This window comes from Taudactylus pleione, unplaced genomic scaffold (genome assembly GCF_031769625.1).
Source record: "Taudactylus pleione unplaced genomic scaffold, aTauple2 ptg001137l, whole genome shotgun sequence".
Classification (NCBI taxonomy): domain Eukaryota; kingdom Metazoa; phylum Chordata; class Amphibia; order Anura; family Myobatrachidae; genus Taudactylus; species Taudactylus pleione.
This window is the reverse complement of record NW_028285538.1, coordinates 2,306,216-2,321,832: the sequence shown is the minus strand read 5'-3', so window position 1 is coordinate 2,321,832 and position 15,617 is coordinate 2,306,216. Positions and strand designations below refer to the sequence as shown.

The following is a 15,617-nucleotide window of genomic DNA, read 5'->3' as shown; positions in this document are numbered from 1 at the left end:
ATAGCATATGTGGTATGTAGTCACACAGCTATGTGTACATGTATTGCACGTGTGGTATTTAGTCACAAAGCTCTGTGTACATGTATTGCACGTATGATGTGTAGTCACACAGCTATGTGTACATGTATTGCACGTGTGGTATGTAGTCACAAAGCTATGTGTACATGTATTGCACATGTGGTATGTAGTCACAAATCTATGTGTACATGTATTGCACATATGATGTGTAGTCACACAGCTATGTGTACATGTATTGCACGTGTGGTGTGTAATCGCAAAACATGTATTGCATATGTGGTATGTAGTCACACAGCTATGTTTACATGTATTGCACATGTGGTATGTAGTCACACAGCTATGTTTACATGTATATTGCACATGTGGTATGTAGTCACACAGCTATGTGTACATGTATTGCACCTGTGGTGTGTAGTCACACAGCTATGTGTACATGTATTGCACCTGTGGTGTGTAGTCACACAGCTATGTGTACATGTATTGCACGTGTGGTATGTATTTCACAACATGTATTGCATATGTGGTATGTAGTCACAGCTATGTGTACATGTATTGCACCTGTGGTATGTAGTCACACAGCTATGTGTATATGTATTGCACCTGTGGTGTGTAGTCACACAGCTATGTGTACATGTATTGCACCTGTGGTGTGTAGTCACACAGCTATGTGTACATGTATTGCATATGTGGCACGTAGTCACAAAGCTATGTGTACATGTATTGCACATGTGGTATGTAGTCACAAAGCTATGTGTACGTGTATTGCACGTGTGATATGTAGTCACACAGCTATGTGTACATGTATTGCACGCGTGGTGTGTAATCGCAAAACATGTATCGCATATGTGGTATGTAGTCACACAGCTATGTGTATATGTATTGCACATGTGGCATGTAGTCACAGGTATGTGTACATGTATTGCACATGTGGTATGTAGTCACAAAGCTATGTGTACGTGTATTGCACGTGTGATATATAGTCACACAGCTATGTGTACATGTATTGCACGCGTGGTGTGTAATCGCAAAACATGTATCGCATATGTGGTATGTAGTCACACAGCTATGTGTATATGTATTGCACATGTGGCATGTAGTCACACAGCTATGTGTACATGTATTGCATATGTGGTATGTAGTCACAGCTATGTGTACATGTATTGCATATGTGGTATGTAGTCACAGGTATGTGTACATGTATTGCACATGTGGCATGTAGTCACACAGCTATATGTACATGTATTGCACGTGTGGTGTGTAATGATACAGCTATGTGCACATACAATGCACATTTGTGCACATATACATATCATGTGTACATGTGATGTGTATGTGCAGAGGAAGAGGAAGGATGTAAGAATGCAGTTATCTGATGGCTCTGGTGCTATTTATAATAAATCAGCCTGTTTCTGCGGCCATTTATAGAGCAGCTATAATAAGGAGCCCAGGAGGGGAACAGGCTCGGCCACCTGAACTTTCCCCAGCTGTTGACACTGTTGTGAGTGGAGCCCATGCAGCTGATTAGCATGAGGGGCGCGTCACAGGCGGCGGGCGGGCCCGCTCCCTCCAACGAAAGGGAAAAAGTGAGCCGGGCTCGGAAGAATGGCGTGTGACGCAGGGGGCGCCGCCATTGACGCAACCGGGCGTCTGGGCCAAAAATAGCAGCAGGCCGCCCCCTCCTCCTTCTTCCCCCGCTCACTGGAAGTCTCTACACTGCCTCGTACATCAGAAGTCACCCGTGATTCTGTGCCCCGGGGCCGGGACTCCCTCACCCTCTTCCCCAGTCACGCAAGGGCTGGGGCCACTGCCAGAGGGTACACTCACTGCCTGCTGCTGTGCCTCAGACATACTGTACGTACGTGGGCTGGGGCTAGAGGCTACACTCACTCCCTGCTGCTTTGTGTTCCGAGGCTGAGTCTCCCTTTACTCTCTGCCCCAGTCACACAGACCACACACTGTACATTGGCTGGTGCCAGAGGGCACACTCCCCTGCTGCTGTGCCCCGTGGCCGGGCTTCCCTCACCCTCTGTCCTAGTGTCACATACATAGTGTACATGAGCTGGTGCCTGGGAGCATACTCACTACCTGCTACTTCCCTCACCCTCTGTCCTAGTGTCACATACATACTGTACATGGGCTGGGGCAACTGCCAGAGAGTACACTCACTGCCAGCTGCTGTGCCCCAGAAATACTGTAGATAAGCTGGTGCCAGAGACCACACTCCCTGCTGCTGCTTCCCTCACTCTCTGCCCCAGGGTCACAGACATACTGTACATGGGCTGGTGCCACACAGTATCACAGACATACTGTACATGGGCTGGTGCCAGAGACCACACACTCTCCCTGCTGCTGCTTCACTCACCCTCTGCCCAAGTGACACATACATACTATACATGGGCTGGGGCAACTGTCAGACGATACACTCACTGCCAGCTGCTGTGCCCCAGACATACTGTACATGGGCTGGTGCCAGAGACCATGCACTCTCCCTGCTGCTGCTTTCCTCACCCACTGCCCCAGTGTCACATACATACTGTACATGGTCTGGGGCCAGATGGCACACTCACTGTCCGCCACAGTGCCCTGAGGCCAGGCCCTCCTTTACCCCAGTTACACAGACGACATACTGTACATTGTCTGGTACCACTCGCTCACTGCCTCTGTGCCCCAAGACGTACTCTACATAGGCTGTGACAAGAGGGCACACTCATTCCCTGCTGCTGTGCCCTGGAGGCGGGCCTTCCTCAGTGCCAGTGTCACTGACATGCTGTAGATGTACAGGTACTGGGGGCACACTCACTCCCTGTTGCCCATGGTAACCACCAAGGTGGGGAGCAGGGATGTGTTCACCCTTTATGTCACTAGACCACTTAAATTGTTGTTATTCCACGGGTTTAACCCTTTTCAACCAGAATTTAAAATTGGCTAAACTTCCCTACTCCAGGGTTTTATTGTTAAATAACTATTACAAAGTGTATTAACTGTTGCCAACAGACAAAGTATACAATTATCCCCATATTCAATTTCAAAGACTGTTTTCGCTGGTGCAAAAAGTTTTGTTAAAAAATGGGGATAACTTTTCTATATTTAATACATGGCGAAAAAAAGTGCAGAATTGGGGCTTAGAGGTGCAGGCTTAAAATACATAGCCTGCAGCCCTGGGGGGGGGGGGGTGTTCCCTAAAAGTAACCTGTATAAAAAAAAATCCTCAGGACGCCCCCAAAAATGTACTTTAATTTTGGGAGTGATCCCTCATGTCAGGACATCTTTAGGGGGGGTGCCAGGATGATTTCCCGAAAATTGACAGGACTTTTCGCCTGTTCCAGTTTCGCCGGGTCCTGTTTTTGCATCCTTACAAAATTAATACGGGGATAAGCAGGGACGCGCGCTATACTTTTCCCCCTGCAAAACAGGCGAAAAGTCCGGACTTTTCGCCTCAAATTGAATACGGGCCTAAATTGTGGAAAGGATATGTTTGGAGAGGGATTGGGATGGGAATATAAAATTATATTAACCTATTCTAGATGTCTATGACCAAACCCATTGTCATGTGTATTTTTACAGGATTCAGAATTTTGTTAAATAATTTAAATATATACATTGTTGTTTAATAGCCATCAGCCATAATGTGGTCTATACAGAGAGTAATTTAATGCCAGCCATACATCTACTGCCCGATTCCCTGTTCTGCTGATCCGCAGACATCGATGATTGGTGAATCAAAGAGAAACAGCATGTTAAGAATCAATGACTTGCTGTTCCCAATCATTTTTTGGCCATGATCGGTGAATCGAGGGTTTCCAACATGTTGTATTTCCCTGCTTCCCAACCCCGCTATCGGCAGAATGGGAAATTGGGGCAATCCATAGCAGATGTATGGGCCCCATTATCGAAGGAAAGCAAATAAAATGTAGATTTTCTCATTCTACATGGTATAGGCATACCAGATGTAATGTACTATAATATAATTAACTTTTATTGTATACTAGTGTTTGCCTGCAGCTTTGCTCACGTGTATGTCTGTTTTTGCTCAGTGGAACTAATTTTACAAAGACAGTAGTGGCATCTAATATTGTGATTTTATATTGTAGACATTGATCACAAAAGGTCTTTGTAAACAATATTTGCAGTTTTCCTTCAGGGATTAACACAAACAGATGCTTGAGGCTACTAACTCGTGAACAAGCCACGTAAAGATGCCCATTGGTGCGCCATCTACTGTATTGACATGTATACTGCAACTTCATGAGTCAAGATAAGCTACTTGATCAGTGCTTAATATGTAGTTGGATTTTCCTGCTAAATAGATCTTGATATATCTATGCATTTCTACATAAACACATATATAACTGTTTGCATTCGGTGTGTGCAGTATATGTATATGTATATATATATATATATATATATATATATATAGTCATTTTGAACTTGAGCCTGTGCAAATTCCAATAAAAAAAATGTCTCCATAGTTCATAAACAGTCCCTAAGCGGTAAACTTACTAAAGTGAGAGTTTTTAAAAGTGGAGCTGTTGCCCATAGTAACCAATCAGATTCTACTTAACATTTAACTTGCACCTTCTAGAAGATAATAGCTAGAATCTGATTGGTTGCTATGGGCAACATCTCATTTCTAAAGTTCTCACTTTAGTAAATTTATCCCTAAGAGTGTATTTGTCAATGAAGTCCATGAAGGGCTGGATGGTCATCAAGGAATGCAACATGGCCGTTACCGGTCAATGACATGCTCAGGCGGACCAGCGAACCCAACCCATGCCACGTGAACACATCCCATGCCATTATGGAAACACAATGAGCCTGCAAGGTGTCTTGTTGACAACTGGGGTCCATGACCTTATGGCGTTTACGGTACACTTAAAGCCTACCATCAGCCCGAAACAACTGGAACCCGTAACTCATTGGACCAAGTCACATGCTGACAGTCCTCCAGGGTTCAATCAGGGACATCAAGCCCAGGTGAGGCACTGTGTCCAGTGTCATAGGTGTTAACAGGGGCACTCTGGTGGGTCTTCTGCTCCCATATCCCATGGAAGTTAGAACGCTGCACTGACCTGCTGAATATGCGTCTGGTATTTCCTGCATTGAATGTTGATGTCATTTGGGCCAGTGTCACTTGTCTGTTACCATGGACAATCCTGGCCAGATCCATGAGGTATTCCCTGTACACACGTGACACTGTAAATCGAGGAATACTGACTGTCCGCACAACTTTGGAAATGGATAGTCCCATCCGTTGGGCATCCACTATGTGTTCAAACTGACTCACAAGATGTTAGTTTACAACTGATGCAGGTCTGGGCATTTCCAAAATGTCACAGTACAGTGACGTCACCTACCTTTATATACTGCTATCCCATAACTTTTGGAACTTCAATGTATATTTCACCCTTTAATTGGGGCAATTGTAATGAGATAATCAATGTTATTCACTTCACCTGTCAGTGGGTTTTAAAGTTATGACTGATGTGTGTATATACTTGTATATTGGACCTGGCTAATGGTCAAGAAGAATCTCCTCTCCCCCTCCTGTGCCCCTACAGCAATACCTGCAGCATGTGCCCCCGATAACATTATATATATATATATATATATATATATATATATAAAATGTTTCAGTCAAACTATATGTACACAAGTAATGTATGTCAAAGTATATGTACTCAGATAAATTGTTTTCACTAGCGATTCTGTGAGGAAACCTGGAAACAATGCACTATTAGGGATCACTGAGGACAGTAGTTGGAAAGAAATGGGTTAAATAAACAAGTGCTGGACACTTGGTTACAGGTCCGTCTGATCATGACACCAGCAGCAATATCTAGCAACTTCTGATTGGCTGGGTGAAACTTTGAAAAGGAGCCCGTTACTTGCTGAATGAGTGCAGTCTGGAAAGATATCCGGTGGGGAAGCAGAATCAAGGAAATTGATTTTCATTTATCTAGGAGTCTACACTACATTTCTTTCCCTTAGAATCAAAGAATAAGGAAAAGAAAATTACATCATTTGGAAGATTGATATATCAGTCTGAACATTTTTTAGTTATATACCCAATACGGATACCCAATTTTTCCTTTGATTTTTATGTATCATATTTTGGGTTTGATAACACCTTTTGAAAATCTAGCAGCTCTGGTGTATTTGAGCAGTGTATAGTTTTATATTTTGATGTGTGTGTGTTTCAGTAAAACTATATGGACACGAGTATTGTATGTCAAAGTATATGTATTCACATAGAAGTTTCACTAATAGGTCATGTGATGATGGCACTTGCAGAGTTGAAAAGCCAATAAGCATAAAATCACACACACCCTTTGTTCATCTTCATTACGCTGACATGCATTTTCCAAGTCATGTTACAGAGACATGTCCAAGTAACTTGTTTTGGCCACGTAATAAAATACTGGAGCAAAGACTATTATTTTGTATCAGGGACACAGTTCATCAATTAAAGTGCTCCCTTGTGGACGTTTCGCTACCACCTTGGCTCTCATTTTCCCTTCTACCAAAGGCCTATCACCAATGTCCAATGTGGATAGTCCCACAAATTAGACACATCCTCAATGCAGCCAATTGCTCCATTGCAGCTAACTGGAAGACAGCATACCCCCTCCCCACTTTCACTTCACTACACAACTTGGCATATTTATCATCTAGAGTATATCAGGGCCGTAACAGGGCTGAATAGCACCCTGTGCCGGCCTGCCCCTTAGCACCTGATGTCATTACGTCGCATGGAGGGGGCAGGGCCAGCAGTACCATTAAGTGCAGTGCTGATTGGGGGGTCCTGAGGATGTTCTAATCAGTGGCAGTGACTGCAAAGTGCCTGCCAGGTGTGTCTAAAGGGTTATGTGTCAGCGCCACGGCTGTGATCCTGGTTGCATGGTGCCATCCCAGTCACCCTACTATCCAGAAGCAAGGGCTGCGGAGTGGCGACGATGTCTATCTTTAGTCCCGGGTCAGGCTTTTATTGTCGGGAGGCTGGCATCCCAGCCACCGGTAATCAAACTGCATCCCCTAATAAAATGTACTGACATAAATAGGATCGTGGCTGCCAGAGAGAAAACAAAACATAAGCCATGACATTTTGCAGAGAGTGTAGAGACGGGTTGGGTATGAAATACCGGTGGCTGAATAGCCGGCAGTTCTCATACCAATGCCAAAAGCACGTCAGCTACAATCCCGACTGGCGCTGGTAAGTATTTTTACCCTCCCCTGTCCCCCCTAACCCTCCCTTGGTGGTGCCTAACCCTAAGTTCCCCAGGGGGTGCCTAAACCTAACCCACCTCCCTGCACTCTAAACCTAACCCTCCCGGGGGGGTGCCAAACCTCCTCCAGGAGGTGCCTAACCCTAACCCCTCTCCTCGCAGCCTAACACTCCCAGGGGAGGTGCCTAACCCTACGTCCCCCTGGGGAGGTGCCTAACGCTAACCTGTCCCTGATTACCTTCGCTCGGGATGCTGGGATTTCAACGTGGGGCTAAAGATAGGCGTCAGGATTTCGACGCCTATCTTTAGTCCCGGGTCGGACTTCTATTGTCGGGATCCCGGCCACTGGTAATCAAACTGCATCCCCTGGTTCAAATCCCGACTCCGAGGGTTCCTAAATCTAACCGGCCCCCGCCGCGGCTAAGTCTTAACAAGCCCCACTTTCGTTCAAGATGCCGGCTGTCGGGATAAGGATAGGAATTTCAATGCCTATCTTTAGTCCTGGGTCGGTCTTCTGGCCGCCGTTAATAGAACTACATCCAGTAGAGACAATCAGCCTGATTATTAGCACGAATGCAGTGGTGTCATTCTATCAAGGGTCAATCAAACATATAGGTAGGCGGAAGATAATACAGTTAGGGTTGGGTACGTACAACTTCCAACAAAACAGAATGGGCTAAATGAGATCCACATACTGCTTTGTATTGTCATTCATTCTGCACTTTTATTGTACAAATATTACAAATTTTTTAGATAAAAATAAATGTTTAATATAAAGTGCTCAAGTAAAAGAAAGATAAATTACCCAATATATTATAAAGAAAGATACTCTGCCAAATGGCTTCTAATGCAACGCAAAAGTGGAACAATGCGATCAAGCAGTGATGTAATAAAAAGAGGAACACCACAAGTGAACTGAAAGCTACAATATATTTCTCTCTTGAAACTTGCTGATAATGTTTCAGTATTCCGGTAATCGAGATAATCCACACGGGCAGGTTCTGTTATATAACGCACATGTGATTTCGGTCATAAGACATGGAGGAACCAGGCCAAAGGGATCCCATTCATTCAGCCATTGCAGCCACAACTATATATTCTTTCCTTATTAGACACAAATCTCTTTGAGCGCTGCCCTGACAAAAAAGTAACAACCGTGTGATTCCCGGGACAACTGGGAAATAAAACTATAAGATTTCATTGTATTTTTTATTATAAAAACATTAAATTGTAGGAGCAAAATAGCTGTTGGTACAAGTTTACACGTTCTGCATTAAGCAAGATATAATAAGGACTCTATATATATATATATATATATATATATATATATATATATACACACACACACGTTTGTAAGTCTGTGGTGCTATTGTCAGCAAATAGAGAAGTCATAGGGATCAGTGATCCTTATGGCAAATTCTCCTTCACATGCACCTTTCTCAATAAAGGAAATGTATAAAAGAGCAAATAACATTTATTACATGGCAGGCCTAGGTTTGCATTAATGTACACTTTTTAACAGTAAAGTGTACGGATTTGCAGACCATGATTGTGGCAAAAAAAAAAATTCTAATATGTGGAGGATAGATCAGGGGTGTTCCTTGCAATGTGGGAAATAGGAAAATGGAAGGCGTAGTGGTTAGCATTAGGCTACTGCCGCATACTGTACCTGAGGTCATGAGCTGTATGGAATTTTTATGTTTGCATGGGCTTCCTCTGGGCTCTGATTTCCTCTCACAGTTTAGAAACATACTGGTAGGTTATTTGTCTTCTGACAAAATAAATAAATAATGAAATAATCAAAGTGTGTATGTGTGCCCACGTGATGGGAAATATTATCGTTTATATGGCGCCACAAGTGTTCCGCAGCGCCTTACAAGGTACATAACCAAAAAGTGACTTACAGTAAAGTACAATACAATGAAGGACAAGGACATGGATAATATACATTGATACATGGTGGCCATAACACCCAATTAAGCAACAGAGCATAGGCACCAAGTGTTAGGTGTCCTAGTGGTGAGTAAGAAGTAGATGAACATAAAGTAAGGAGAAGCACAAGAGGGTAGAGGGCCCTGCTTGCAAGAGCTTACATTCTCAAGGGGAGGGGCAGACAGACTGGCATGTTACAGATGGGGAAGATAGGGAGGAGGGAGAATGTAGTAGCAAGTTAGGATGAGAGCTGGAAAGCATTGATGAAGTAGTGGGTCTTGAGAGCCCGTTTGAAGGATTGTAGAGAGGTGGAGAGTCTGATGGGGAGAGGGAGAGAGTTCCAAAGGTGTGGAGCAGCACGGGCAAAGTCTTGAAGGCGGGAGTGGGAGGAAGTAATCAGTTGGCATGAGAGGCGGCGTGCATTTGTTGAACGAAGAGGGCGGACAGGAGAGTGAACGGTGATTAGGACAGATATGTAAATGGGAGAGGAGTGTGTGAGGGCTTTGTAAGAGAGTGTGAGAACCTTGAATTGGGTTCTGAAGAGGAAGGGGAGCCAGTGGAGGGCTTGTAGGAGAGGGGAGGCAGATGAAGAGCGTTTGGAGAGAAAGATGAGTCGAGCGGCAGCATTGAGGACAGACTGGAGCAGAGAGAGTTGGGAGTTCGGGAGGCCAGATAGGAGAAGGTTACAGTAATCCAATCTGGAGATAACCAGTGAGTGTATTAAGGTCCTAGTAGCATCCTGGGTGAGAAAGGGTCTGATCCTGGAAATATTTTTAAGATGGAAATGACAGGACTGTGAGAGGTTATAGAGAGAAATATAAATTGTAAACTCCACTGGGGCAGGCTCCAGCGGGTATATTTACTAAAGTGCAGGTTTTTAGAAGTGGAGTTGTTGCCTATAGCAACCAATCGGATTCTACTTATTATTTATCTAGTATCTTCTAGATGAAGATAACTAGAATCTGATTGGTTACTATGGGCAACAACTCCACTTCTAAAAATCCACACTTTAGTAAATATACCCCTAGGACCGATGTCAATGGCTGAAATATTCTTTGTAGAGCATTGCAGACTATGTTCACACTGTATAAATAACTGTTAATAAATAAAATAATAAATACTGTAATGTAACACATGCAAAAGTTAGATTTTGATTTGTGGGGTAGGATTACTGAAATGAGAACCATTATGCTAATGGGCGTCACAATGATTGATTTTATGTTTAAGGGGGGCGAGTGGTGTCAGGAGATTATTTAATTTTAGCACACACACACCCCCTTACTCCCACCCTCTCTGCCCCTCTCCCTCCAACTTACCTGTTGCTGGTTGGTGGCACCAAGGAGGAGGAGGCTGGCACCATGGAAAAGGGGGAGGGTGGGATCATCAGGGTGGAGTGAGCAGGAGGCAGTGGCTGTGCACATTAATGCAATAGGCTGCACAGCCACAGCACTGCACAGAGGATCTTTTAACTTAAAGACAGCACATTACACATCCTCCGTGCAGTGCAGGGGCTGTGCAGCCTATTGCTATAATGCACAGCCCGAGCGTCCATGGCTGGTGCCTCACAAAGTGTATGGGTTGGGGGGGGGAGGAGCCACCCACTTGCCTACCCCTGTTGCAACGCCTATGCCTACGCCTATTCCACCGTGCTAATTACCAGAGGGGTGGGCAATAAGGTTCACTCCAGCTGTTGTTGAACTACAAATCCCATCATGACTTGCAACAGTTTTAGCATGGCCAGATAGCAAAATTATGGCAGGGCATGCTGGGATGTGTAGTTCTACAACAGCAGGGGGACAGCTTATTGCCCACCCCTAAATTAGACCCACAAACTCCCATAAGGTAGACACAGGTGAATTTTCCATGGATGTGGGCCTGCTCAATAATACGGTAAGCACTAGTCTTTGTGTAAATACAAAAACTCTGTGTGCATCGTTTTGTGAGAGTTACCTTTACTGTGTTGTACTTCCAGCATGCTTTAAGATGTGGACATAGAAAGTTTATAATGTGGATCCATGCTCTATACTAGCTCAAGTTTATATATGGTTGTCTACAGTGAATGCAACGCAATAAAAAACATTTGTGAATGAGCCCTTGTACTCGTATATGGCAACTAGTTCTACATATTATTTAGCACAGAAAAATACAGTAAATGACTTTTATAATATGCCCACTTAGCAAGATTCAGTTTAGAATATTTGAAAAAAAATCAACATTGTGACTAGAAAAACTTTATTAATTCCAGTTCTGTAACTTCTTATTAAATGTCTTATGAAATAAAGAGATACCATCAAACTGAATGTGACTTAATTATGCAGTCTGAGACTGAAAATTGCACAAAATACTAGAATGAAATTTATTTTCAACATAATGTTTACAATTGTATAATTGAACTGTGTAATGTAATTAGAAAATGCGTACTATTAAATAATTTCTATGCAGTTACACTTTATCTGGATGATACTCTTTAAAGTACGTTGCCTTGTACATGTGCACAGACAGCTGGGTCAGTATATATTCAGTTGGCACAACTTTAAAAAAAAAAATGTATAGCATTCCTTTAGTGCGATGATAACTGGATGTAAGTTACTCTGTACAGATATGTTATACATCGATGCTCTGATGCCTATTAGTAAGGATATATTGCTGTACATATCTGTCTGCATCTATTACTAGTAAACAACAGTTCTGGATGTGTAGTGATTGGCCTGCCTCTGCCCATGATTAAATCCCTAATTTTTAGATTTTGTAAGACAGTGTTATTTTTTTATTTTAGCCTGAAACCTCTGATTATCATTTATTTTATGAAGATATCTACTGCATCTAATGTAAAAAAAATGCAAAATAAAATTTCATACGCTATCTATAAAGTCATATAAGGAGACAGGATGACGTTGTTTACATCAATAATTAATTCATTCTTTGTTTTTTCCCCCTTGTACTTACTACTCACACCACCGTTTCCTCTTCTCATGTGCAGCCGAGGGAAGTACAAAAGGATTATTCTGAATGCCAGCACTTACCAGAAGGTGGCCACCGAAAACATACAAAGCCAAACAGACAAGGTATTTTCATGAATCACATTTATTGAATTATTAGTGTTACAGTAGACAGACACAGTTCTGTATATATTGTCATAAAAGGTACACAAATTACAAAACCACATAAATAGTGTGATTGTACCTTTTTATTGGACAGTTTTCTTCTATTGTAAAATATCATGCAGTACTTTACCAACTAAAAATAGTTTATTTCAAAGATGTAACTACATAAGCATGACTAAACCGTTTTGCCCATATTTGTATGGAAAATGGGTTATAGCAGTGGTTCCCAAACTGGGTGCCATGTGTTAGAGGTACAGGACCAAAACAAAATATTTATGGTCATTGCAAAACCAGTGGCTGCCAATCATAAAATATGTGTATGAACAGAAGCACACACAATGCACCTAAGGATGACAGGCACGAACAAATTACTTCATTTTTTTTTCTAAACTTTTGGTCTAGGGGTGCCGTGAAAAAACTCCTGATTTTCTAGGGCATAATGATTCAAGAGAATTTGGGAACCACTGGGTATGCCATGCAGAACAACTACATCATCCAAATATGCATCAGGTACAAATTAGAAGTTCTACATATTTACACACATGCATATTTATCTTACTAGAAGAAACATTTACGCATTATTTTAGTGTAAATCACAATGTGGTGAGATATTGGGCTGGTCACCGATACCCCTTTTATACCAGAGCTAAAACCCGGATTACTGCAGGGTTAACCGGGGTAGCTCCTTGGTGTAAAAGGGGACAGGGTTGGATTTCCGGGGAATAACCCGTGAAACCCTGTAGTGTAAACGGTACGATCCGGGTTATGATGACCTGGAGCACGCTGCATCCCGACCAATCAGTGGCACTTGGAGATGACGTCAATCAGCAATAAATTACAGAGTTTGGAATAAAACTGTATAAAATTTGATGATAAAAAAATGTAAAAGCAAAAAAAAAAACCACAATAAATGCTTTGGTATAGCTAACCTGAAAATGTCAAGAAAATTACCAGAACGCAGAGCCGGCACAGTGACCGCCGCCGGCTGCTGTTCTCACGCACTACTGGTGGTCTGTGCTCTCACATGGACCCGGCGCCCTATCCATGTGCGGACACTGTTTACATTCTGGCCAGTTCAGCTCCTGATTGGCCGCATGACGTAGCTATTACATAATGAGAGAGGGTGCATGGGCGATACAACACGTGAGGCTGCTGACGTAGGGGGTGCTCTTCCCTCACCTACTTTCTCCAACACGTCGATTCCAGGCTCGCAACTCCCAGCCAATCAGCAACTGGTTTGCGCCTCGAAAGCAGCGCCTCTTTTCTCTGCTTTCCACGAGAGCTGCCGGCAGCCGCTGATTGGCGGGAGGCTGGGAGATGGTGAGGCGTAACAGTGCATTATCATTTGCATCTATAGGGGCTCAGCTTGCAATACCTCCTGGAAATGGTCCATTTGGCTTCAGAGTCCATGGACAAATATATCATTGCTCTTACAAATTGGCAAAATGTTATAATAAAAACATCCCCAAAAACTATAAAAGGGTGTGGCTTAGCCGGTTATGTTTCACACACATCTTTTATTACCCAATTCCGTCCTATTAACATATGACCCAGCCATTATCTAGCAAAGCATTTTTCATACGTATGTTCTGGGTTCAAATTGCCAAAATGTTCGCCACTGGCATACTAGTAAGTATAATAAAATATTACCCACACAACAAAATATATAAGGCCTGAATTGGGCATTGCAGGGCCTTACAGCAAAATCAAAAGGGTATTGCGGGGGATTGCCTTTTCAAGACATGCGCTGCCTGAATCCTGCACCGACTGAGGCCTCCGCTCTGCTCTTTTGGGAACAGAGTGGGAGACCCAGGGTCCCAGGGAGGTGATGGGGCCTGGAGGGAAAAGTGGATTACCCAGCATTGCAGAGTCCTCATTATCTACAGACTCATTGCAGTTCTGCCACTGGGAATAGTGTCTAACATTGTTTTACCGAGCAAAAAGTTTTGAAGGAGGATCTCCCAGATATGATTATAGCTTAAAGTGTATGCAACAAAAAAAAAAAAAGGATGCATTCCAAAAAACAGACAAACAAACAAACAAACAAACAGGAATGACGTCGTTACAATTAAAACACTATCAAGTTCTCATTTACCAGTTATGGACTATAACAAGACATAACTTGTTATATAACATACATTGAAAAATAGAAGTGTACAGTACGTATTAAAATAATTGCTGCATGAACATTTTCTTATGCAAATTAACATCTTCAGTTTTTGAAACAACTCTGTCTTTATGGGAACGGCTTACCTCGAATTTCTTGAATATTTGTAATGATAACGTAAGAGCAGGTAACCTTGGTAAAAATATGACCCACCCCTCAAGTGAAAGTGCACAGCATTAGCTATTTACGTAACACGCCACAATATGACAGTCAAAAGTTCATGTGAAAACCACATTGATTTCATGTCTAATTTGCAGCCACAAAAAGCACGTCATGTATTTAAAGAATGTTATCTATGAAAGCATGAACTGCAAACGGATTAAAGAGCTGATTGTATTAACTGTGATGGGTCTAAGAATGTACTAGGAGGCTGGAGACTCTGCTTAAAGAACCAGTGACGTACAAGTTCCTTACATTCAACCGTTTATTACATGCACAGAACTGTGTGTATATTTCAGGTGCTTGTCATAACTTAACGTATTGGAGAAATAGTCATGACTGCGGTGAAGGGTTTCTTATGCACAGAAGACTTCCTGCCTGGAAAAAAGTGAATATATTATATAATTTACACCTTTATCTCTACAATTCATTTCTTTCACTAAAATAGTTTATTTTAATAGGTGACCTTTATCAGTGACTTTTGCAAAAAGATTTATATACATGATATAGATTTTATTTCACACATATTAGTCAAACTTTATACTTTTTTTTTATATACCAAACTTTATACTTTTCCTTTGATTTTTTATTGATATTGGCTTCATACAGGGTGTATGTAAATTATATATAATATGTTTTGTATATTGCATTGAGCATATTTAATAAGAAACCTATTTTTTATTGTTTATCTCATTTTTAAATGGATTCATTCACCTTTGACATGTCCTCTTTTTTTAATCTAGAGGCTAGTGAAAGCTTATGGGTAAAATAAAAAATAAAAGAAAAATTTACGCCCTTGTCTCAGTTGATGATTATGCTAATAACCATGTACAGTATAACATGGTAATTGCAAACTAGGCAGCACTAGGCAGACTTTCATCTGCTACAGTCCACACAGTAGCCATTCCTTGCATATGCACAAACATTTTATAAAGCAATAAACTACCTATTCTTTGTTTGATGTATGCAGCATAATGAAGAAATCGCATCAGTAATATCCTTAGATCCTGGTAA

At 42.2% G+C, this 15,617-nt stretch overlaps 1 long non-coding RNA gene across 2 annotated transcripts; it reads left to right on the top strand.

Annotated features, from left to right (window-relative positions):
- The first annotated feature begins 1,619 nt into the window (after nucleotides 1–1,619).
- Nucleotides 1,620–15,076, top strand: LOC148453519 (uncharacterized). 2 transcript variants are annotated; one of them, XR_015874930.1, is made up of 4 exons: nucleotides 1,620–1,869; nucleotides 12,154–12,238; nucleotides 12,680–12,787; nucleotides 14,903–15,076. It is a non-coding gene; the product is annotated as an uncharacterized LOC148453519 (long non-coding RNA). The 2 variants fall into 2 exon arrangements; XR_015874929.1 differs by lacking the exon at nucleotides 12,680–12,787.
- Nucleotides 15,077–15,617: the final 541 nt, after the last annotated feature.